Raw genomic sequence first — 13,121 nt, forward strand, 5'->3', positions numbered from 1 at the left:
CCGCGTCTGTCAATCTCCGCAATCTAAAGCAATAGAAACCACTTTATTACCCGCTGCTGCTGGCAGTACTGCTCCGAAGCTGATTCCGAAGGCATCAATTGTAACCATGCTCTAAAGGGCAGGGTCAAATTTATTTATTTATTACTACCTCAAAGGCCCCGTTGAAGAGGTATACTGTTTAAGGTATGTGGTGTACAGTGCATAATATGGTTTCGATTGATGGTTTGAATAGTGATGGGTCAGTATGGAGCACGACGTCGGTAGGCCAGTCATTCCAGTCGTTCGCTGCGCACGAAAAATTAATACAGATGCGCATATGTACGGGCTTGCGGAGGATGGGTGGTCTTTCCGTGGTTCGAGCGCCTGGAGTTGCGGTATTCAGGCACAATAAGCGACTCGTACGGAACATTATAATAGAGTTTATGAAATAGACATAGCCTTGCGAGGCATTTTAGTTTGGTGACACTTTCACGAAAAGAATAGGCACAATAAGAATGAGGACAAGTATAGAGCATGTATACTCTAGTTTTGGCACTACAAATGTATTTTAACGATTGTGGTACTAGACGTAGCATTCGCCGAAAATACCCCAGAACTCGATTTGCTTCTTTAGAAATTTCTGTTGCGTAGTATGTCCACTTAAGATATTTTAAATGAAGGCCAATGTATTTATATTGTAAAAGAAGGCTAGGTCGAGACGGCGAGGTCGTGACGGCAAGGACCCCAGGCAGCACAAAGCATTGGGCCAATGTTGTAAGTACGATGGCAAACAGTGGCCCTACATTGGGCCAGCCTAACCAGCATGCTCCCAACATAGGATATGCCGGTCAACACAATGTCCAACAATGGCCCAGACTAGCCAATGCTCTCCCAGTGTTGGCGCTGCCAGTAGCCGACACTGGCTAGCTTGGGCCAAGATGTACAGTGAGTTCCCGATATTGGCACTGCCGAACATATATAATGCCTATACTGGGCCGAGGTTGCCGTAGTTCCCCCAATAATGGTCGCACCGGGTTCTAAGACTGGCTATAATGGGCCAAGCTGTCCTGCGTTCCTCCGTCATTGGGTTTTCCGTTTTTTAAAACTGGCTACAATGGACCAAGCTGTCCTGCGTTCCTCCGTCATTGGGTTTTCCGTTTTTTAAACATGGCTGCAATGGACAATGTTATCCTCTGTTCTTCCAGTATTGGATGTTCAGTTTTTTAAAGATGGCTACAATGGACCAAGTTGTCCTGTGTTCCGCCGTCGTTGGCCGTTCCTTTTTTAAAACTGGCTACGATGACCATGTTGTCCAGTGTTCTTCCGGCGTTGCCCGTTCAGTTTTTAAAACTGGCTGCAATGGACTAAGGTGTCCTGTGTTCTTCCGACGTTGACCGTTCCGTTTTTTAAACTGGCTGTAATTGACCATTGCAATTTGTCTTGTGTTTTTCCAGTATTAGCTATCCCTGTATGAAAACTGCCCACGATGGACCACTTTGTCCCCTGATCTCGCAATTGTCATTGCCATCCTAAAAACGCAGCTTTAATGGGCTGCCGAAGTGAATATTTTCCGTTGACCATTCAATCAAAACAAATTCTCTATTTTTAGGGTTGAATACACGTGCGCTGGACGCCAAACCGCGGCATTTAATTCCGACAACATTTCAGCCGATCGTTCGGACCTCACAGAGTACCACGTACGGGACGACAATTACTATAACGCATTCAAGCACGTACCACTGCAACTGTCTGGATTCGTCTTTTCGGTGCGCTCATATGAGGCGCACCTTTGGGGGTCAGCTATATGTGTTTACGGTTTTAGCCTATTGGCATGCATGCAGATTTCGTCGCAGGCGCATACGTTTGTCGCACAATTATATCTAATGATAGCACCACCGTGCGACCACATATGTATACCCAAGACCGGCTAGCACTCACGACCCAATATGCTTGTATTGGACGCCGATTACATCCCTGCATCTATACTTAACCTATAGTACAAATCCAGTTGTCAGTGAGAACGCGCATAAAAATGAAATCGTGTCGAGCATGTTCATGTGACATTAAATTAGTGATTAGAAGGTAGCTTTTTCATTGGCGAGAAGGAGAACGTTGCCTCAAGTTGAAGGAACAAATGACCATTTTCTCAGCGATGTTTTTGTTCTAGTGCTTTTGTATTATCCATAAGGAACTACGCGCAGCATCGTCTGTTTACCTGGAGAAAGGACCGAATACGATGTGTGTACTTTCTAGACGCAATCACTGGAAAATGAAAAGCCGGAAGACTCGCAAGGTTACCATTTTAGTTTTGGGCATTCACACGGTGGTAAAAAAAATGACAGTTTTTCGTGCAGACTGCGAGCATGAAGGCCCCGGTACATTTATATGGCGCACAACATATATATCGCCAGTAAAGAAAAAAAGTTTTTTCCGCCTATTAGTTTAGAGTTTGACCATTCCAACCACGCTAGGCGGTGGCAAAGGAATAAAAAAACTGTACAGGAATGAAAGTAATGTGCGCTGTCGAGACATTCGAAAAAACGAATGCAGCCTAGAAACACTGTTTTAATGAGGCAGTTTTCCATGCCCTTTCCAATTCTTTCTTTCTACTAAAAAAATTGATTCTGAATCATTCATTGCTGTGTCTGTCACCGTCGATTTGCGAAGTCGAGACAAAACATGAGCGAAGAAATATTGTTGCAGCTGGAGAGTGATGAGGACGAAGTGGCGCGCTCGTTTGTGGAAGATTAAGAAAAAGAAGTGCGTCGAATGGGCGGCCCTCGTAGCCTGGCTCCTTGGCTGTTCCTCAATGTATATATCTTTAATCCTCTTTTGTAAATATATTTCTCCCTGTTACAAAATTATATGCCAAAATTTAAAAACCTTCAACAATTCACAAATTCCGTAGAATGTTCAGAACAGCGCGGTGCGCTATAATTGGACATAGGCTTTATCGAAGTGGCCATAATTACTTGCGCTACAAAATTATGCAAGGTGTTTTAATGGTTTTGAAAGCTGAGGTAGTGTAGAATAGGTGGAAAAAGTTTAAACAATGTGAAAACTGTTTTTGTTTTCCTAAAATTTTCAATGTTCGCTGTTTTCTGTAAATTAGCGCGATCGTATCTCTGTATCCAAATGTCATAAAAATATGAGCTTTAGCTGTTTGCGGATAATTATGCTGAGAACATATTGTGGAATTATTGCTGCTCTACCATGAACCTTTTCTGAAACAAAGGCCTGCAAATTAGGAAAATTTTCGTTTCCTGGGCCGATGTTGAGAATTTTTATAAAAACATCTACTCATACCCGAAAAGCGAACATTAACTGAATACAAATAAAAACATGTATATATTTAGTCGGATAATTTTCAGCTAGCTAACTTGAGCATAATTTGTATAATCTATAACCAAAGTTGGCCAGAATACAGGAGAAGCTCGGAACTCCGCCTCTTTGACATTATTAATCAGTCATCACGCAACAATATATAATATTTTGAAGTAAATATAAAAGGTCGAACGACCATCCTTTGTTCGATCATAGGTGGTGAAAGGGAGGGGACGCGCGCATTTGTCGATGCACCAACTGTATGGATTTACGCAAGAATGTGGATGGTAGATCGGGAGGCTTTCTATTTTTTTAGAACATGTTATGTCCGTGGTTGGCTTGAAGAAACAATGCGTTTGCGAACACTCAAAACAAAACTATTTATTAGAACTCGACTCGAGCGGTGCGCGCTGGCGGCCGCTCATCGGCACGGTCAGAAGTCACGGCTGGTCGGTGCAAGCAGAAGAGGGCTGGGTAAAGGAGGAATGGAATGTTGAGAGGGTCGTTGGTCCTTCGTTCCCACGCGCAGCCCTTGCGAACACAACACCGCGGCGGGAATCGCGCGCTGGTTGAGCGGTTCGTTGTTCCCCCTCGCCTACGCGTCTACGTGCAAGACACAACAGACAGCATCCCCAGCTGCGCTGCTGTGCGGCCTCCTCCCGAAACGTTCATTTCAGAGCTTGTTGGAGACGCTACAAGACTTGTGACAGCTTCTTAAACCTTTCTTTAATTTCTTCCCTCATTAATTTTCTTTTTCATTGTGCTGTGCATAATTTTGTCTTGCGCCTATACGTGTTCATGTGCTCCGGTTTGTGCTTGCTACATATCAGTGAATAGCTGAGCTGTGAAATGTCGCCGGAGTACGGATTACAGCAACGGCGGGATACCATCGGCATTATCGGACTCAGTGAACGCCGTCATCTTAGACCGTGAGTATATATCTTTGCAGCATGCCATTGCTTCATAATTGGTTCTATATAATCTCTTACCAGTCCCAAATGTTCTCTTTCCGTATTCTCCTCGAAACAACTGCGCGAAGCATGACTTCAAGAACTAAGCGAATTTTCGTCCGGGTTACATGCAAGCAAGTGCGTGGACTTATTTGCTGGCTGCGATATGAATAGCATTTGCGCCGAAAATAGAGGAGCCGTGCGTAACAGGTGTGTATGCCACCAACACGTGACAGAACACTGCAGGCAGCCATTTGCGCAGTTTTTTGACTGTGCAGCGCGCCGCAATCAATTAGCAACCAGATACTATGCGCCCGGCTTTGTACATATATTTTGGACAGCCTCTCTTCTGCGCGCAGGAATCCATGTTCACACAGTTTTTGGATTTTGTTAAGAGTTAAGGGCAGCTTTTTGTTTTCAGATGTATAGACGAAGTTTTGAAAACTGTTCGTGCCGTCTGTGCAAGCGAATTTTACAGTGGGGCGGACATTATGTGCGTGATGCCGCTTGATGATTAGGCTATAATTAAGTCATAATGAACCTCCACTTTCATAATGGTTAATATCATATTGAGGAATTGAAAGCCGTGAACAGCGCAAGTGAGCCCCTTTTCAAAATTTTCTTAATCGACGCCCCCCTTCTGAGCACGCGCCTTCAGGTGAGGCCGTTATCACGAAGCGGCGACAATAGGAGAGCGATTTCGCAGACGCGCTTCGAAGGCGGGGGAAAATAACAATACAAGCAAAAAGGCACATAAGCCGTGTGTGCACTGCGTCCCTGTCACTGCAAAGTAAACAACGTGTACGCGGGACACATTGTACAAAACATTGACGGCCGGTATGAGGCAACCATATCGTCCGAAATATATTGCTCGCGAAGCGCTCGATCACGGCGCGCATTTTCAGGCGAAATGGGACAGGCCGTCAGGTCCGCCTGTTCGGCGATTACAGCTCTTTGTACCTCACGTACCGTACCGTATGCATGAAGTGCACGCCATAGCCATCGTGCAAGAATGTTGAAACCGAAGCAGCGATCCACGTATTCTAATTCTATAGGAAATCATTTGGGAGTAGAAAAGATCAACTTAATATGATGTGCATGGTTCTTTAATGAACTATATGTATAAATGGACGGTTGAATAGTTACAGTAATGGAGTGTTCCGCCAGAATTGTTTACGGCCGTGACCGCAATAAATATTACTCATGTTGCTCTTAGCTTTAAACTCTGGCATTGATAAGCTTATCTAAAGAACCGACTGGCAGTGACAGGTTGTTTACAGCTGTTGATCAAAAGGTAGGCCATCATGCTATTATTGCAGGCATATTTGCTTCTTTTTGTACCTCTGTTTACTAAAACTTAATTTTGTTCCCCATTCCTAGGGACGCTGCACCTCTTACAATACTCACTGTTCAGTCGCTTTTATTCAAGGTACAAAAAGGAGGAAATGCGCATGCACTCATAGGATAGCCTGTCTTTCCGTTAACAGCTGCAAATAACACGCCACTGCTCCTCAGTACCTTGGATGAAGTTTTCAATGGGGTTACCTGAGATGCCTAGCAATTGCTGTAATATTTATACCAATCACTGCAGTGAAAAAGAAAGGTAACACTGCATCGCTTTAACTGCTGCATGCACCTATAAACGTGCCTTAATTTATTGCTTATTCATATAGACGCAGGGCCTCTTGCTATAGGCTTTGTTCAGTAAGCAACCGCCTTTCATTGCTTCAATTTCAATCTCTCCACCACTTTCTTGTTGCTCTGGGTGTGATCATTTGATTTCATTGTTCAAATCATATTGTTTTATCATGTGTGAATGATTTAGCCTGCACATACATGCTTTCATTTTTTTAGATGCGCATCGGGAGCGTTTTCTACGTAGAAATGGATCGATTGAGTTGCATCACTGGTGCGAAAACCGACAACCCCCAGAAGATATGTGTCCTGTGGTTGGAAAGGCAATAAAGAAGAAGAAAATCAGCGGAAAAGCCTGCCTAAAAAAAGGTAGCACTGCATCACTGTAACTGCTGCATGCACCTTTAAATATGCCTTACTTTTATTGCCTATTCTTATAGACGGTGGACCTCTTGCTATTGGCTTTTTGCAGAAAGCAAACGCCTTTCATTGCTTCAATTTCTATCTCCCCACCACTTTTTTGTTACTTCGAGTGTGATCCTTTGATTTTATTGCTCAAATCATATTATTAAATCGCCGGTGAATGATTTCGCCTGCACATACATGCTTTCATTTTTTTTAGGTGCGCATCGAGAGTGTTTTCTACGTATAAATGGATCGATTAAGTTGTATCACTGGTGCGAAAACCAACCGTTCGGTACCCACAGAAGATTTGTGTCCTGTGGGTGGCAGGGGTATAAAGAAGAGGATCATCATCATCATCATCATCATCATCATCATCATCAGCCTGATTATACCCACTGCAGGGCGAAGGCCTCTCCCATATTTCTCCACTTAACCCGGTTCTTAGCTAGCTGCATCCACTTGACCCCTGCGAACTTGTTAATCTCATCCGCCCACCTAACTTTTTGCCGCCCCCTGCTACGCTTTCCTTCCCTTGGAATCCAGTTTGTTACCCTCAGCGACCATCGGTTATCCTCTCTTCGCACTACATGTCCTGCCCATGTCCATTTCTTCTTCTTAATTTCTACTAGAATGTCGGTAACTTGAGTTATTTCTCTGACCCACTCTGCACGCTTTCTATCTCTTAATGTTACCCCTACCATTTTTCGTTCCATAGCCCTCTGGGTTGTCCTCAACTTAAGTAGAACTCTCTTGGTTAGCCTCCACGTTTCAGCCCCATAGGTGAGTACAGGCAAGATGCAACTGTTGTATACTTTCCTCTTGAGCGATACCGGTAAGCTGCTAGTCATATTCTGCGAGTGCTTGCCAAATGCGCTCCATCCCAATCGTATTCTTCTTGTTATTTCCTTTTCGTGGTCCGGGTCTGCGGTTACTACCTGTCCTAAGTAGACATATTCGCCTACTACTTCCAGTATTTCGCTACCTAATGTAAACTGCTGTTCCTTCCCGAGGCTGTTGAACATTACCTTGGTCTTCTGCATATTGATTTTCAAGCCTACCTTTCTACTTTTCCTGTCTAGGTCATCAATCATTATTTGCAGTTCATCCCCCGAGTTGCTTAGCAAGGCAATGTCATCAGCAAATCGCAGATTACTGAGGTATTCTCCATCTACCCTTATCCCTAACTGCTCCCATTCCAAGTCTCTGAATACTTCCTCTAAACAAGCTGTGAATAGTACTGGGGAGATTGTGTCTCCTTGCCTAACACCTCTCTTTATGGGAATTTTGTTAGTTTCTTTATGCAGAACTATGGTTGCTGTGCAGCCGCTATATATATATCTTCCAGCACTTTCACGTATGGCTCGTCTACCCCCTGATTTCGCAATGCCTGCATCACCGCCGAGGTTTCAACTGAGTCAAATGCTTTTTCGTAATCAATGAATGCTATGTATAAGGGCTGGTTATATTCCGAGCATTTTTCTATCACCTGATTGATGGTATGGATATGATCGATAGTAGAGTACCGTTTCTGAAACCCTGCTTGATCCTTTGCTTGATTGCAGTCTAAGGTTGTCCTGATTCGATTAGCGATTACCTTAGTAAATACCTTATACGTAACAGACAGTAAGCTGATTGGTCTGTAATTTTTAAGGTCCTTAGAGTTCCCTTTCTTGTGAATGAGGATAATGTTTGCATTCTTCCATGGTTCCGGTACCGTTGATGACACCAGGCACTGCGAATATAGGGTGGCCAGGTTTTCTAGCACGATATCCCCCCCGTCCTTCAGCAAATCTGTAGTTATCTGATCCTCTCCAGAAGAGGATAATCAGTGGAAAAGCCTACCTAAAAACTTACAAAGATGGGTCAAAAGCGAAATGCTGATCAGGGTTAGAGTCTGATTACTTCTGTTATCCCATTTCACTTGCTAGGTGATGTGACATATATGAAGCACCTTAGTATAATTTGTGGTTTACTCACTGAAAATTGTGTAGACATTAACTTTTTTCTCGTTCAATTATTTTGAGTGACGCACGAATTGGAATAAAACGAAGTCATCCACACATCTAATGCCCATAGACATTAGATGCGTGGATGAGCTCATTAATTGTGTTCCTATGTGAGCATGCAATAGTTTGTCGAATATATTAATATGTTAAAAGTTGGTTTTTTTTACTGTTAATCGGAGTAATACATATGCTCCATATCATAGCATTATTCGCCTGTAGTTTGTATCTGCTCTTTCCTAAATTGTATTCTACAAACTATACGTGTGTCATCTCGTACGTCTATTTAACTAGCGAACAATTTGCAATCGAATCCCTCTTGTGATGTTGTTTCAGCTACAAATAATGTATGACAGTTGTGACAATATAGGTAGCTTTAGGTATAACATATAGCGCGAAAATCTTTAATATATGCAATGATATTTTTATTCACCGCATTGGCTAAACCAGCCTGTTTGAAGAGACGAAATGAAAACAAATATGGATGTCTTCGGACAGGAACAGTAATCGTGGTGCCATGACCATTTTTTTTTTTAATTAAATTTTCATATGTCGTGGGCTAATGTCTCGACACAAAGGAATGACCCTTAGGTTTGCCAGATGCGGCGTAGTATTCTCGAAAAAAAAAACGCCTATCACTAAAGCTGGAAAACGCCGTTTTTGTCGTTTCAAAAAGTTGCACGTTTGGAGGCCGGCTGGTTGCGTAAAATTTTGTCATCCACTGTTTTTTACTCGCCGCATTTGGGTAACGTTTACTTGTATAAGAAGTATTAAAAGTGTGTTTCATTGATGCAGTTGATTTAGTAAAAAATCGCAAACTTTGCTTCAAGAACAACGAGCTACAAACATGTTAATGTTCAACCTTACATACTGGCGTGACGCGTTGCGTTGTTTGCACTAAAACATTCTGTGTTTATTACGCAGGTCATATTGTTAATTTAAGGCAGAATTTGGAGCTATAAACTGCTATGTGTGTTCTCTGTAACGCCACCAAAAGTATTATGCTGGAAAGCGATTTGCTTATGATTGTAATTATAAAAATTACACATTGAAAAATCATCTTCAAAAATATAGTATTGTTACTGGTGGTCAAAGCTGAGAAATGGAATAATATATCAATAACCTAGATTGAATACTATTGCACCTAGCAATAAAAAAGAATGCAGGACAGAAAAAAGTTCAGCCTTCACTTACGTTCTGCCATGAAATTGACAGAAATAGTGAATTAATATCATTTTAAGCTATATTAAGTATTTGTCCCAGAAGCAGAAAAAGGGTGTATAAGCGCTGACAAGGTTTTAAATTTTACTTAAGGTAAAATGTAACTAAATTCAGCAAATACTAAATTGAAGTTTTGATGCCTACTCCATAAGGGGGAGCCATATAAGTACATCTATAGAACAAAAACAAGCATTTTTATGTTTCTAATATTACATTTTGCAGAATTCAATATATTTACTGACTCAAATTAACAAAGTACTTTGCATTGTTTCCACAGATTTTGATAAAAATTGATGTTGCGGCCGTTTCTTCAATTCTAATCAGTTTTCCTTATTTTATCATTTTCTTACTTTTGTCCAATTTCAAAATAATATGCAGATGCACACACAAATCTAGAGCTTCAAATTTTTTCAGAAATAAAGAATGGAACCTAGATAATGTAGATAAATAGTTTCTGTGCCAAGATATTATTGGATCTTGCAAGAATGCAGGCTGAGTTTGGCCATTATCAGCACAAGCATTCGGTTTAATATCTAATTTTATATTTTTAAACAGTATAACGCAACACTTTTTAGTCGGTGATATTTTTGAGGTACTGAAGATTTTTTAGAGGGATTTGAATAAAAATCGAAGATGATCTTTTTTTAATGGCAGCAAATTTGCCCTTTACTGCTGTTTTCGAATTCTGAGCAATTTTGATGCGTTGTGGAGAACACACCTAGTGGTCTGGAGCTCCAGATACTGCCTGGAATTAAGAACATGCGTCAGGAAGTGAAAACATATTTAGTGCAACCAACCTAATGCATCATATGCCAGTACATAAGGTTAAAAATGAGTATTTTTGCAGCGTATCGCTCCTGAAGAAAAGTTTGCGATTTTTTAATAACTGAACTGCAAAAACAAAATGGGTTTCTAATAGTGTTTGTAAATATAAAACCTGGATATATTTAGTGAGTAAAAAAGAGTAGATGACAAAATCATGGTATCCAAACTTGCAACATTTTGAAATGGCAAAAACAGCGTTTTCTACCTCTAGAGATATACCATACAATTATTTTTTTCGAGAAAACTACGCGTATCTTGAAAACCTAAGGTTAGTTCTTTTGTGTCTAGATATTTGCCCACCACATATAAGAATTTCATTGGAAACGAAAGATGGCCATGGGACCTCGATTATGTTTTTATCTAAGGCACCCATAATACGCCGTGAGAAAGCCAATATCAAGGGCTTTTTTTAATATTCCATATTTCGAACGGTTGTGCCATCTAAGAAAATTTGAAAGCTAGGCACACCTTAGGTGTCACCAGCCCTCACTTTCTGTTACAGCTGCATTTGCTAAGCTGAATTAATGCGTTCAGTACTTTATTTTAGCCACGAATATAGCGCTATTACGTGTCAATTTTAAAGAAAGGCCGCAGTGACGTGATTCCTGTAGAATTTGTAAGTGAAATCTGTAAACCTTACAAATCTACCCATATATATGATCTCTTGCAGGTTTTATTCAAGCTATATTACACCTGCTGCGTCCCGAAGCTTGAGCCAAGGGTTATAAATAAACCATTAGAAACAGACAATGGAAACCGGCGGCGCATTTTTGCTGGCAGCCACTTAGGACAGCGCAGAAAATTTTTATTTTGTACGTAGGGAAGTGAGGTTATTCGCTTCAAGTACTAAATATTCACTTTAGGCAATAAGTAGGAATTAGAGTCGGTGAGCACGTTCGGAAACCCCTGTTTCAATATCTGCGGTTAGAAACCTCATGTGTACCTTTTTTTCCGGCTGCAGATAAATTCCGGGTTATGTAGATACCGAAACCGTTACCAGCCCATTCGCGCACCTCGATTGTGCTGCTCACAACATGATTTTGAGCGGACAAAACAACCTGCCGCTATGATGGCTAGCCCCATGCATGAGTAAGGGTGATATGCTGGTGATAGTTGCTTCGCGTCGGCCCTTTGGCGCACATGAAGGCTCGAGTTACAATGAGCGCGCCGAACTTTTGCAATGCGGATAATGACTACAAAGCGGTAAGGATACAAATGAGTGGAACAGTATTTTTCAGCTGTAATATACAAATACAGTCTTGTTGGACGAATGTGCTGGCGCGGACGAAGAAACCATAGGCAACTTGTAGGTCTAACGCTACACAGGGCTGTCGAGCCAAGCCAAGTCCTCAATTGTATTGTCCAGGAATCTGATTTCTGTATTTTTGTGGTTTCCTACTGTATCTGGCGTTCAAAATGCAGACGTGAGGGTTCTCTATCGCAAATAATCAAACGTGGTTTGTGCCGGTACTCTTCAAAGTAGCAACACCATTTATTGTGTAAGTCAATAATCAGTAATTTAGGTAAATAATGTCAATTAAGGATTCCAAACAAACCCTTTTCTGTGGCGCTCAAGGTAGCTTCCAGCAATATGTATCTGGTTTCCTTTGCCTGCCTCCGAAATGTTTTTTTTTATCCCTTGGATCAAATTTGCTTGGACAAGCAGTATATGTGTAAAATGATGCACCTGTGAGCTACCCGTTTAAGTGAGCTCCCGTTTAAGTGAACTACCCACAAAACCAGTCAAAAGCGTATATCAGCTAACCAGTGGCCAGTGCAGCAGTCGTGGGCTTAGATCGCTTGTGTATATTATATCTAGCCATTTAAAAAAATGCAAATGGTCGCCGAACATCCTCTTGGTAACAATATTTAGTATAAACTGTTTGCACATCGCAGAAAGCGTAGGAGCGGCAAAAAACTAGCGCGCCAGTCATATGCGGAGACAGCCGACAATCAAGCACTAATTCCTAGTGTGGGATGAAACACTGGCTGTCTCAGCCGTATTGCTGTGGAGGCGATCAAAATGCAACAGGGCACATGCTATGCAATGTATGTACGTCTTTCATCCTAATAAACCCAAGGCAGCTGAAACTAATCTGGAACTCATCAGTATAGTGTTTCGACCATGAATTTCGGTACATGAATCCTGGAATTTTCTACATCTTCCTAAAATAATGCGCGCGATTTTATATGCCTCGTAATAGTGTTGTAAATTTTGTTTCCTCATTGTTTTTGTGCAGGTGCCATTTGCGAAAAAGTTGGGGTGGACGATTTGGAGGCACGCGCATTTATTCGCAGGTGGCTGCCTGGTTCCTGTGAGAGGGGGGGTGGAAGAAAAAGGCGTTATGCTGAAACCTCCCCTGGCGAACCAGGCATGCCACCTGTGAATGCAATTGCAGGGTCAGCCCCTCACTACGCCTATGAGTGTGCCCTCCAGCTCCCTGGCCCCTTCCACTTCCCGAGAGCCCGCCCTGCCCTGACCAACCCTGCCACTGCCCCGCTAACTGCGGCTGTGTGTGCCCTCAGCACTGGCTGGTAACAACTGCCGTCTATAGTAACAATTGCAATAAATATTATCTTTTTGTGAACCATGCCCTTGTTTTGTGAATATCTACTGGTTGCTCATGAGCGACAATTTGAATTATTATGGCCACTCTTATTTGAGAGGCCATTATTGTCCCAGCAAGTTCGATGTGCTGTCACGAATATGGCTAAAATGAAAAGGGCTGCATTTTATAGCCTGCAAAGGCAGTGCCACAAAATGTGTAATCTTGACATC

The 13,121-nt window shown here is 42.0% G+C and overlaps 1 long non-coding RNA gene across 1 annotated transcript; it reads left to right on the forward strand.

Moving 5' to 3' along the window:
• The first annotated feature begins 3,861 nt into the window (after positions 1-3,861).
• On the forward strand, positions 3,862-12,899 carry LOC146193438 (uncharacterized). Its single transcript, XR_014706455.1, has 3 exons — positions 3,862-4,232; positions 6,108-6,257; positions 12,583-12,899. It is a non-coding gene; the product is annotated as an uncharacterized LOC146193438 (long non-coding RNA).
• The last annotated feature ends 222 nt before the right edge of the window (positions 12,900-13,121 follow it).

The sequence above is a fragment of the Amblyomma maculatum genome, chromosome 4, assembly GCF_055883805.1.
Source record: "Amblyomma maculatum isolate TAMU_Amacu chromosome 4, ASM5588380v1, whole genome shotgun sequence".
Lineage (NCBI taxonomy): Eukaryota > Metazoa > Arthropoda > Arachnida > Ixodida > Ixodidae > Amblyomma > Amblyomma maculatum.